The sequence below is a fragment of the Cryptomeria japonica genome, chromosome 3 (assembly GCF_030272615.1).
Source record: "Cryptomeria japonica chromosome 3, Sugi_1.0, whole genome shotgun sequence".
NCBI lineage: Eukaryota > Viridiplantae > Streptophyta > Pinopsida > Cupressales > Cupressaceae > Cryptomeria > Cryptomeria japonica.
In genome coordinates this window covers 799,809,607-799,822,436 of record NC_081407.1, presented here as the reverse complement: position 1 = coordinate 799,822,436, position 12,830 = coordinate 799,809,607, and positions in this window count along the sequence as shown.

The window sequence follows — 12,830 nt, the reverse complement described above, 5'->3', positions numbered from 1 at the left end:
TACGTGTTGGATGACTTCCGTTTAGCTTTGCGACTTCTAGGAGTAAGTCGGAGCCTAGGGGGGGAGAATGTAATGCCCTACCCTAGTCGGACTTGTAAAACCCGTTTGACCTTGGTTGACTTCCTATGTGGCATTCTTGAATGGTAGGTTAACCGTGATGCAATGTGTAGTTTAGATGATATAAATAATTGTACATACCTACTATTGTGCTTTTGCATCGATTCTTGTGTAAATGTAATTGTTTCCTCACTCTTGTAATAAATCTCGAGCTAATGCCTTCATTGAATATGTATATGTATATGTATGCTTGCGTGATTCATGGGTGCAGGAGATTGCAGGTACAACACCGCTTAGGGCGAGGTTCATCTCCTTTGGGATTTGCAAGGTTGAGTATGCCTCCTTCATCCTTAGAATTCAGATTTGGTGGTCATAAAACTCTCGTCTTGCCTTAACCATGGTCAGGTGAGCATCGTGTGTGGTTTTCTTTTCATTGGGTTGTGTGTCGTGTGATTTGGTGGACTTCCTCGATTTGCGTGCCTAGCGCGGGGTAAGTGGAGTTTATTATCCCAAATATTCAAGTCAATTTAATGTGTGGATGTGCGCATTTGTAATTTAGAAATTTAAAATAGGTAGTTTTCTTTTATACGATTAATCGTTAATTTAAAGAGATTGCTTTAATTATTATTGTAGCAAGCTTAAGGTATTTAACTTGGATTAATGTGCTTATTTATGCATTTGTGGTTGAGAAAATTAGAATAAATAGATCTCCTTCATGAGATTAGTCATTTATTTAAAAAGGTCGCTTTATTATGTTATGGCAAGTTAGTTTAATAGTTAATTTTAATAATAACGAAATTCAATTAGTTATGCGTTTTTAGAAAGGAAAGATTTAAAGTCATTTGGGAAATAGAAATAAATTTATCATTTTCGCATTTTGGAATAGAAAGGGTAGATTTTATTATTTAAAAGGAAATTATTCTTTTTACTTGCAAAATTGATATAGTATAAAGGATTGATGTTTGAAATTTAAATTAATTTAAATACCTCACCCTTGTTAACAGTTCAAAATATAAATGTAGGCCTAAATTGATATTGAGAGATTAAAATTAGAATTAAATAAGAAATAGAAGCATGTTAATTTTAATTAGAATAAAACAAGTTAGATTTATTGAGTAGTGGAAAATAATGATTTCCATTTTCATGTTTCTTTTATTTTCAAAAAAATAAAATAAAATAAATGCTTAAATTCGAAATTGAAAATTAGGGCAAAAAAGAGGTTTCTCATTTAACCTAGTTTTGAAATATTTTTGGGGGATTCTTTCTTGAGATCTTTTTTTTTTTGGAAAAAATGGAGATGGGGAAATTTTGGAAAAATGGGAGATTTGCTTTGAGTTGCAGGTGGAGCTCTTCATCAAAACTCTTCCCGGAATGCGTTTGGAGGTAGGATTCCAACCCACCCTCTTGTTTATTTGTTGGATCAAAAAAAAAAGGAGTTGAAAGTTCTCCATGAAATGCTAGAAAAAGAAATGGTAATGTCCATGAATGTCATTAAGATTTAGTTTCAGTTTTGAAAGCTTGGTTGTGCTTGGATTCAAGATTTGACATGGCTTCTTGGACATTTTGAAGGGAGAAAATCTTCCCCAATCATTGCTTAAACATTCTGGAAATAAAAACAAAAAAAAAAAGGGTTGTGACTGTGATAAATGGTCAATGGGGGTTTTATGTTATTTTAGTTAATTTATTATGTGATTTAAAAAAAAAAAATTTCTTAAGTCGAAACTAGACTGTTAGAAAAAAAGAGAATAATACATATTCAAAAAAAAAGGGGAAAAGAAGAAAAAAAAAAAAAAGACAAAAAAATAAAAATTTAGGGTTTCGGGGGGGAGCCGAAGCTCAACCCGCCCCCTTCCCCGCGGCGCCGTCGTAGCTCACAGTCTACCTGCGACCACAATGTGGGCCGCAGGGACCTGCATCCACAACGTGCGCCACAAGGAACCCTGTGGGCCGCAAGGAAACCTGCGACCACAGTGTGGCTCGCAGGGACCTGCGTCCACGCTGTGTGCCGTAGGGAACCTACGACCACAATGTGGTTTCACAGGGATCTGCGTCCACACTGTGGGCCGCAGGGACCCGCATGTGGGTTCCACACACTCCCGAGATGGGAGGTGGGGCCCGTAGGTAGGGTTCTAGAATAAAATAAGGAAATTGTTTTATGTTTTTTTATATATTAAAAAAAGAAAAATAAAAAAATAAAAAATATTATAATATTAGTGTTTATAAAAAATAAAAAATAAAAAATAAAAAAATAAAAAAAAATGCCATGAGGTATTTATAGAGAAAAAATAAAAAAGAGTTTATAACGGATTTGTAGAAGATCTATGTTATATAAATTTAGATTTTAGTTGCTAATATATATATATATATATATATATATATATATATATATATATATATATATATATATAATGGAGATTGCATACTTCGTTTCAAGTTGTAGATTAATTATAATTTATTGATCTTCGGTTATTAAATTTATATCAACGAACGTTTAAATTTGGTACTCATTGTAATAGGAAAGGTAATCTTTGGTAAAGAGATCCAATAATGCCTTTATTTGAAGCCCTTTGGAATATAACCCTATTGTTAACGCTATGAAATATATTTTAATAAGATGTTGTTTCTTTTCCCTTGAAATAAGAACTGTCTTTCGATTTGATTAATTAAGATCTTCCAGAAATTTTAGTAATGAAAACTAAAGTATAGGAGAGTATGAAAATATGAATCTAAATTATCTTCGTATATTTTGTTATTACTTTCTTGATATGCTAGTAGAATGGATGGAAGTTTGGTAACGTATCGATTTAGAAAGTTTGTAAGTTTAAGTTCTGTATTTGCTTTGCTAAAGTGATGGCAAACCTTGATGTATTTGTCTGAACCATGTTGTTAAAAATGGGGCACCTGTTAAGTCTTAGGTCTCTAAATAGAGTACTGTTGGGTAATGAACCTTGTACTTCCTTTTTAGCATGATCAGTTGGTTCTGCCTCTACGTGGAAGTCAATTAGGATTTGTGGATCAGAGTGGTCATTTGTATTTTGGTTGTGTTCGCCTAAGTGGCAAAAATGTAACAGACATATTAATTATGTATTCCTAACTATATTAAATGCCAGAGGGGTCTTGCAGTTGAGCAGACCCGGAGATGCAGCCCCCTTAGGGGTGAACTTCGAGATCATATCTGTGTTATGCGATGTGTTAGCTTCCTTTATTTCATGCTTTAAATTATCATGGATGGTTGTATTCTTGTATAAGTGTATGGTGGGGAATTTAACGAATTTAAATCAAAGTGCATAAAATTATTCATCTTGACAAATGTAGTAATCAGGTTCATAAAAGATTGTAATTAAGATTATGGAAAAGTATTTTGATAATGTTAATTAAAAGTAGTAATAGTGGAAAGAATCTTGTTGGGTTACATCATTGGATTAACTTGTTATTAACCATGTAAATTGAACGAATGTGAATGGAAAAAAAAGTTAGAATTAATGTTATAATTCCTAGATTGAAATCTAAAGGATGAACATCATATAGGTATTTACTTTTTTATCTTAGTAAATGAGTAACGCCATGTTAATTATGTTACACTAAATTGGATGAATTTGTTTAGTTATTTCACGTTTTAATCTTAACAAATAATCCCTACCAAATTAACTTGTTAATTGGGTGAACTCAACTATTTATCCATCATTATAACCCTAATAAAGAATCTCTTTATGATTGCTAAAATTGAACTAAAAGGGGAAGGATTCAATCAGTTGTTTATACCTTAATCTTATTAAATGTATCTCTTCATATTAACTACATTTAACTAAAAAAAATGACACGCAACAAAATAGTTATATTCTAATCCTAATGGAAGAACGACACTATGAACTTATATTTTAATCCTGTAATGATGGATATCTTCTTGCTAACTATATTTTAATTTGAAGGATGAACTCATGTCTCCTAATACATTTTCACCTTAATGAATTTAGTCCATCTATTAGTATTTTTAAAACTTCACTGAATGAACTCTATGGCCACTTGCACTCTATTCTCCATAAAGAAACTACGACCAATTAGTTGGGAATGCTTGAATTCAAATGATGGAACCTCACTCTATTAATGGAAGTTTAAATCCTTAATGAATGAATCTCATCTTATTAACCAAACTTTTAATATTTAAGAAAGCTTTCAAATGTGGGTGGTTATTTTAAAAAAATGGATGAACTTCGATATATTGATCGCTTGATCCTTTTGGGAGGTCTCTTAATGTAATTAGGATTTAAAGTGGAATGAGTAAATAACCTCACAATGGCCTCCTAACCACCCAAAGTAAATGAACACTTCCTAAAATTATAAGATGTCAACTCATTGAACATATATATAATCAAGTCTTATGCATTATCCCGTAATTAAGATATCTGGCTTATTGGATCATTTGACACGAGTTGAGTTAGGTGTAAGGTTATGTAATCATGTTGGGAAACTCCTTAGGATCGTTTAGCCTTCCGCTGTGTTATCTAGTTTTAGATAACTCCAAAATTATCATAATGTCGTAACTAATTAGTAATACTCTTAACTATTATTATTAATACTCTTAAATGTTATTATATAAAAAAAAAATATTTACACTCTAATTGAGAGTTTTTAACTTTAACCCTTAGGGGTTTCCTGGCGGGGCATTACAGGATTATAAACAAAATCAAGTGTTAAGGAGAGTGTGAAGTTGGACTCACAATAAAGATGTACAATTTATGACACTATAGTTACACAAGATCAATGTGGATACCTCTCTTATTAAATAGATTCTCTCTTTATTTGTGTCTTTGATAATGTTGGTAGATAGTTGTTAGGTACAATCACATTACCTATTATAACAGGACTTGTGACTTTACCCATGCCTATCCATGTCTTTGTCAGTAATCCCACATACAATCTTATTTAAGGTAGGCTATGGATTCATACCATGTAATAAATTCCATCTACTCTTCATCATATAATAAAATTTATACATGGCGGTAAATTTTGGACAGTGGAAGATTATAAAAATTTGTATAGTGGTGTCCAAGTAGAACTAGGATCTATATATTCCCTTAACACTATGATTCCATCTTTATCCAAAGAAGATACATTGTGTCCTACTGATAATGTTTTCTTAGAGAAAAATGGGGGTCCATTAGACTTTACACCCTTCTTTGCTAGAGAATATAAAGTCCTTGAATTTAAATGTGAAGCCTTGAAGGAGCCTTGTGTTTCATTTGTCCAAGATACTTATTCTAACATATGTATTGATAATGATTGGGGCTCTTTATATTTCACTTTGCATGGACCAATTATACTCAAAGTGAACCTTATCGTCCTAGCATCTCAACACCCAATAAGGATCCCCATTTTTGCAAGAGAATCAATTCTTCTTCAGCTACTGATCCTACATTTGATTTGGAAAAACATTATGAGTTGGTTTTAAAATTATTTCTAAATATGGATGTAATGTAAATGACTTAGGGTTTATGTTAAAAAATATTGAAGCTCATTTGAAACCTACATCATACTTTTATAAAAAGGGCTTAGCATTCCAACATCCTCATTCATCTACATCCACTCCTCCATTGTTTAGCATCTCCATGTCTTCTTCTTATGAGAGGTAAATAGTTTATTCACAAGAGAAAGGATTGATTTCTTCTCCTCACCTTTCATTTAAAAAAGAGAGTATCTTTTATACATTTCTTAAAACAAACTTTCTTACTCTTCCTCCAAAATGAAGCAAAATTCATAAACATACTCAAACAAATCTTTCTTTTTATGAGTATCATCGCGTGTTTGGTCATTCCATAATGAATTTCAATCCTTGAAATGTAACATTCAACAACTTATCAGATTTAGTATCATTCAAATAACAAGTGATAATGAGTTGCACATTTGTCCTATCCCTTTTAAAAAACACTTATTTATATTAATTTGCTCCTCACTATGTGATATTTGTAGCTCTATATGGGGCTTATTGTCATTCATGGTGGTTCAATCTCGCATGCAACCATTCTATTTATAGGGTAAGAAAAATAATAGTTTTTAGTGTGGTTGTCCTCACCTACACATTGGGGGGCATGGACAACTTGTCTTGAGGCATGCATTGTTGCTTGAAGATCCCCTCTATTTTATTGGGAAGTGTGAATCCTTATTTGAGGATCTCTTCTTCTTCTCTTGTGTGCATCCTTGTTTGATGATCTCCTCTCCTTCCTTTTGTGGAGGTAGGTATTCTTAGACAAGGATCGTACCCTCTCTTTTCTTTTTTGATACCTATGTAACCTTGGTAGAGATCCATTTACCCTTGTTGCAAGACATTTCCTTTACAATGATCTCTTCCTTGCTTGAATATTTGCATCTTCTATAAGGACATTTTGTGTATCTTGGAATGCATGCAGTTTTAAAAAGGATATTTCCTTGGTGTTGAATGTGTTTTATTCTTGAATGAACCTCTTGTTTTATTCTTGAATGGACCTCTATCTTTCATAAGATATCAACATAGAAAAATGTTGACATCTTAAGGGGGGCATATGAGGCCTCCTTGTTTCTTGTAGTCATTCATTGATATGTCCCCTAAGTGGTGTTGTTGTTTTTCATATTGCCCCCTCAAGCGTGGTTATCAATTTTGGCATTGGTTAATTCTTTTTCCTCTATTTCTATGGAAATACACAATCTTTTGTCTTTGTTCTTACAAGAAAATTCTCTCTCTTGATCTATGGATCACATACTACAACATGGATTTCTAGTTGTTATCATTATTGTTTACGCTTTCTTAGGCATTGGTAATATAACATAACATAACTTGTTAGCATGATCATCGTTGTTGCTTGACATTCTCAGCCATTGATTACCTAGTATAGTGTGGCTTGCTAGTGCAATCATTTTGTTGCAATACATGGATCACACAACATAACACAACTTTTCGGCTAGTATAAATCATGCCATCTCTATGGACCCCTATCACAACATAACTTGCTAGTTATTGGACCATGGAACCTTTTTCTTATCGCAAATTAGTGTGTCTCTTGTCCCTTTCTATAATTCCACTTTTTTTTTTTGAAAGAACAATGCTAGAATAATAATAGTGGTTGAGACAACCTTTAAATTGAGGCCTCTTCACCTATTTTACTTGAAACATTTTTGTTTTCATTATTACTAGCATCATTTTGTTTGTACATGTGTCTCTTACTTTGAATTTTTTGTGTGTATTGATAGGATCTTAAGCTTGGGGGCTTGCACATCCCTCAACTTAGTGTCATCCTAACCTAGTTTTTCTTACTATCAATTGCTCTCTATTTCTGTCTACACTTTATAGTGAGTATGAGTGTAAGCTCATACTATTTCTAAAGTGGGAGCTAAACCTGATGTAGTAAATTGTATCTGTTTACAATCTCACACTCTATTTGGTCTCCTACTTTAGTGTTCTATTTCCCAGATCATTTTAAGCTTGTTTGGGTCCTATCCTTCCCTACAATGTAACATGAACTTTAATTATCATCAGATGATAATTTTGAGACTAGAACCTATGTTTTGGATCCCAAAACACTACCACCCTTCTTCTTGATCCTTTTTTAGTGGACTAGGGCACCCAATTCCCTACTCTAATTGGACTAGTGCACCCAATGCCCTAATTTGGGTGGTCTAGGGTTCCTAGTGTCCTAGTCCCCCAAAAGGGGCCCAAATTCAAATGTGTGTGAATTTCAACCTCCATCATTAATGATCCAATGCTACTATTTTTATTTTATCATTGGATATTTTCCTAAATTTGAAATTACCTTTTTAACCTTATATAAATAAATCTTTTATCATTTGCAAGCTAGAGAATAAGATGTTCTAAGAGAAAGCATTCTTATTCAATTCTATTAAGAGTAGATTTTAATACAAGGAGTTGAAAGCTACAACAATGTACATCAAGTATTATTGTATGTATAATGTTATTGCATCAACACTTGGAGGACTTGTCTAAAGAGAATTGCATAACCACTATTATCATACCCAAGGTATAATCTTATCAATTTAGAATTTCAATTATGATTTCTCCTTTGTCCTCCTTGAGATAAGCTCTATTTTACATCATCATATCTATTGTAGAGGTGAGAACACCAAGATAGTATTTAACTTAGGCAAGCTCCCGTACATCACAACCATTTCCCCATTTTTGTGTTGTAAGTTTAGATCTAACAATAGAAAAGGCTATAAGAGTGTAGAGTATACTAAGATAGATAGGAACTATATTTTGAAGAAGCTACAAAACCAACACTAGGGAACCTAATACCCATTTCTAACACTTTATAGTTGGATATAGTTGGATTTTTGGGATATAGGCCTATAGGACCTCCTAATTACATTTTCGAACCGTTCTCTCAATTTGGACACCCTTAGGAATAGGGTTCTCAATGCACTAGTCTAGCACTTTTGCCTATTGATTGCAACTGCAGGTTCCTCTCTATGTCTTATTTCTAGATCGAACTTACTCTATTAGTTTTCAATTTTCAATTTTATTATTATTGTTGAAACTCATCAATTTTCTATCACTTAACCTAGTTCATTCACACACACTTCACAATCTCAAACCTATTGCAACAAAGGAATAGAATTCCATGTGTTCATCTCTCTTATAGAACCATAGTTGAACCTAATTCATATTCTAATGCTATGGATATTTAGAATCTCAGTTTACATCCATAGGTCTAGAATGCAGATTATCATTAAGTCATACCACTCATTAATTATAAAAGTTTGAGAAGGGGATTTCTTCTTTGATGAGAATCTTGATGGAGGTTAGCACTACAGTAGTTTGTGGGTTTGTATTCAATGAATAGGGCCTTCGTGCCCTAGTCGCTTTCTTTGTGCTTGGGCTTTGGGAGGGGGTTGTGTCTAGAGGTGTTGGGATGTGTTGTGCGGGACGAGAGGTACCTCTTGTTTTGGGTTCGTTTTGGGGGCATGCACTTGTTTTTGTGTTGGGGTTTGGTGTTGTGATCAAATGTCTGTCACAGTTCGGTTGTGGTGGGTGTGGTTTTATTTTCTCTCTCATGGGTATGGAGGAGCAATGTTTTTCCTCTAGCTTTGGTTGGTGTTGTACTACCTAATGGATCTTCTTTGAGCATGCATGCAAGGTCGTCCAAATATTTTTATGTGGGTGAGGGCCCTAAGCTTAACAAAGTGAATGGATGTCTACTAAGGAGTTAGGATCGTTCGGTTCTGGTCATTCCTCTTGAATCGGTTTTTCAAGGATGTTGCTTACTGGAGAAAACATGCTTTGATCTATAAATTTCTTGGGATCCGTATTTCTCTGTTGGTGTTGGAAGCTTGGATTCATCTTTCTTGGTAGGTCAAGGGGGATATGAAGGTTATGCTAGCTACGAACAACTATTTCATGGTTATTTTTTCTTGCATGTTTGACCAGAACCGTGTTTTTGAGGGAGGGCCCTACTTTTGCAATCATGTGGTTTTGTTCATTAAACCCTAGCATGCGGTTTTCAACTCAGCTGAAGAATTGCCCTAGAGGGTTCCTGTCTAGGTTCATTTTCCATGAATTCCTCTAGAGTTTTGGAAGGAGGATATTTTGCAACGTATCGCTACTCTACTAGTAAAGTTGGTCGCAATTTCTCAACAAACCCTTGAAAAGAAGGTAATTTATTTTGCTCATATTTGTGTTGATATTGATTGGAATAATCCAGTGCTAGATTCTTTGGAAAAAAATTTAGGCTCTTCATCATGGGTTCAACAGTTAGACTATGAGTCACTTCCTTTTCAGTGTTGTATTTTCCATGAGTATGGTCATCTTCAATGCCAATGTCCTAGGGTTAGTAAGGCGGCTGGTGGTTCTCTTTCTTCCTCAACTCTGAAGGGAGATAATGGGAGCAAAGGAAAGGACCGTGTGAAAGATGGTGGCCCTGATAAGGATGGTTTTACGCCTGCAAATCTCCATGCTAAGAGTAGAGGACAAAAGAGGTCCTACAAGGATAGTTAGAATGATGAAGGCTTTAACAAGTTTGAGGTGTTGGACACTTTAGCCCTAGACAAAGGAATCTAAGTGGATGTTTCTTTTGGGGATACTAGTATGGGTATGGATGTTGTGCAGGAGCAGGGGAATATTATTTTGGGTTCATTTGTTGTGTTGTAGCAGGGGGTGTCCCCTAGTGCTCCTAATTTGGGTGATCCGGGTGACTCTACAGTTTTGCAAGATGATATGGTTTTGGCTGATTTTCCCAAGGAGGTAATGACTTTTGGTAAAGGAAGAGGGTCTTCTTAGGCTCTAGGTTTGCAATAGAGGCCCTTGAAGAAGGGTTCTTTAGATATTTCTTCAAAATTTGGTTGTAAAAAGTATCAGGAGAAGATCAAATTAGCGAGGGATTTGTTGGTGGAATTTGGATCTGTCAAACCCATTGAGGCTCACTTCTCCCTCGACCCCCTCTCTCATGATTATTCTTTCTTGGAATGTTAGGGGGTTGAATAGAATCCCTCGACAAAAGGCTATTCATGATTTGGTTGTAGTTCATTCTCAAGACATTTTTGATGTTCAGGAGACTAATCTTTATGTTGACTCTATGCTTCAGTGTGCATCTAGTATTTGGCATTTTGGTGAGTGTTAGTGCATTTTTTCTTTGGGTAGTTTTTGGGGTTTTGGCTCTCTTTTGGGACTCGAGAAAGATTTCTCCACTATGGTGGATCTGTAATCACTCTACTCTTTCGATGGTTGCCTCTAGTTTGGAATCTGGTGAGGTTATTTTGGTTACTAATGTCTATGCTCCAATTGATTTTTGAGGCAAAACTTCACTTTGGTTTCATATTCTATATGTTAGATCATGTGCTCCTTTCCTTCCTTGGGTTTTAGTTGGGGATTTTAATTCAGTGTTAAGTCTGGAGGAAAAAAGGGTAGGGCTAGATCAGTTGAGTCCTTCTAGTGATCTTCTTCATGAGAATGTGGATTTCCTAAACTTGATTGATATTAAACCATCTAATGGGATCTTCACTTGGAACAATTAGCGATGTGGAGATGAATCTATCTCTGAACGGTTGGATAGATTTCTTGTTTCATGTTTTTGGGTTGGTGGTAGCTTTAGTAATACTTCTAAAATTCTTGATTGGATGGAGTCTGATCATTAGCCAATCAAATTTTCATCTACCTCTATTTCAATTCCTAAAAATCCTCCTTTCAAGTTCCATCTTCTGTGGCTCTATGACTCATCCCTTCATGATTTAATGACTCGGTGGTGGAGAGATGGTTTCCCTACCTATGGTACTGCTATTTATTCCTTTAGTAAGAAATTACAATTTGTCAAGTCCCAGCTTAAGCGGTGGAGTAGGTTGTGTTATCGTAATATTCATGCTATGAAGAGGAATGCTCAAGCTCGTCTAGATGTTATTACTCACCAAATCCGATACCATGGATTCTCATAGGATTTAGGTAGGGTGGAGTCCCAAGCTGTGAGGGATTTGGAGGAGTGGGAACTTCATGAGGATATAATTGGAAGCAGAAGGCTCAGATTGATTGGCTTCAGGAGGGTGATATTAATACTATATTTTTTCATAAATCGGTGCAAGATCATCAGAATAAGGGTTATATCTCTTCTTTGGTGAGTTCAGATGGTATTCAATTGACTTCCCTTCAATCTCTAACTCGTGAGGCCTCTCAGGACTATTCTACTCTAGTTCTGAAGACTCACCTTTAGCTGAGGATGAGGAAAATATGATCCTTTCTTTTATTCCCTCTTTAGTTACCAATGTGATGAATGAGTCCCTTATGCATTTGATTTCTTTGTCTGAATTGGAAGAGGTTATTTTTGGGATGCACAAGGGTAAAGCCCCAAGTCCAGATGGGTTTCTTGTTGAATTTTTTTAGGAATTTTGGGATATTATTAATTTGGATCTACTGGAAGTGGTTCGAGAATCTTATGGTAGTAAACAAATGCTTTGGGCCTTGAATGCTACTTTCCTTGTTCTTATTCCTAAAAAGTAGGGTGCTAACCAGTTGGATTTTTTAGGCCCATTGCTTTGTGTAATGTGGTCTACAAAATTATTACTAAATTGATTGTTGAGAGGCTCAAAATTTTGCTTCTGACTTTGATCTTAGATGAGCAAGGGGGTTTCATGGTAGGTAGACAAATTTTAGATGGGATTGTGATTGCTTCTGAAGCCATTCATTCTATGGAGATGTCTAAGGAAAAGTCTATGTTTATCAAATTGGATATGACCAAAGCTTATGATACAGTTAAGTGGCACTTCTTACATAAACTTCTCATCGCTTTTGGTTTTAGTCAAAAGTGGGTCAAATGGATGATGAGCTATGTTACTTCTTCTTCCTTGTCTGTTATTATTAATGGTGAGCTGTTAGAGTTATTTGGAGCTTCCTGAGGTCTTCACTAGGGGGATCCTCTTTCTCCCTATTTATTTATTCTGATGGTGGAGGGTCTAGGTAGATTTATTGTCTTGTGTTTCTCATGGTTTGATTCAGGGTTGGAGGTGGGGTCATGGGCTGCCTACTCTTTCTCATCTTCAGTTTGTGGATGATACTACTCTTATGGGGGTTTCTAGTCTTTGGGAAGCTGAATCTTTTAAACGAACTTTAGATGTTTATTTGGCTACTTCAGGTCATAAATTCAATTAGCATAAATCTTTTATCTATTTTTTCAGTACTCTCGAGGCTATTCAATGAAGGATTGCTAATATTTTGTGGTTTCAAATTGGCTCTTTTCCCTTGGTCTACTTGGGTATAGGTCTTTCTGTTGGTAAGCTTCCTAGACTATACTAGTAGGAATTGTTAG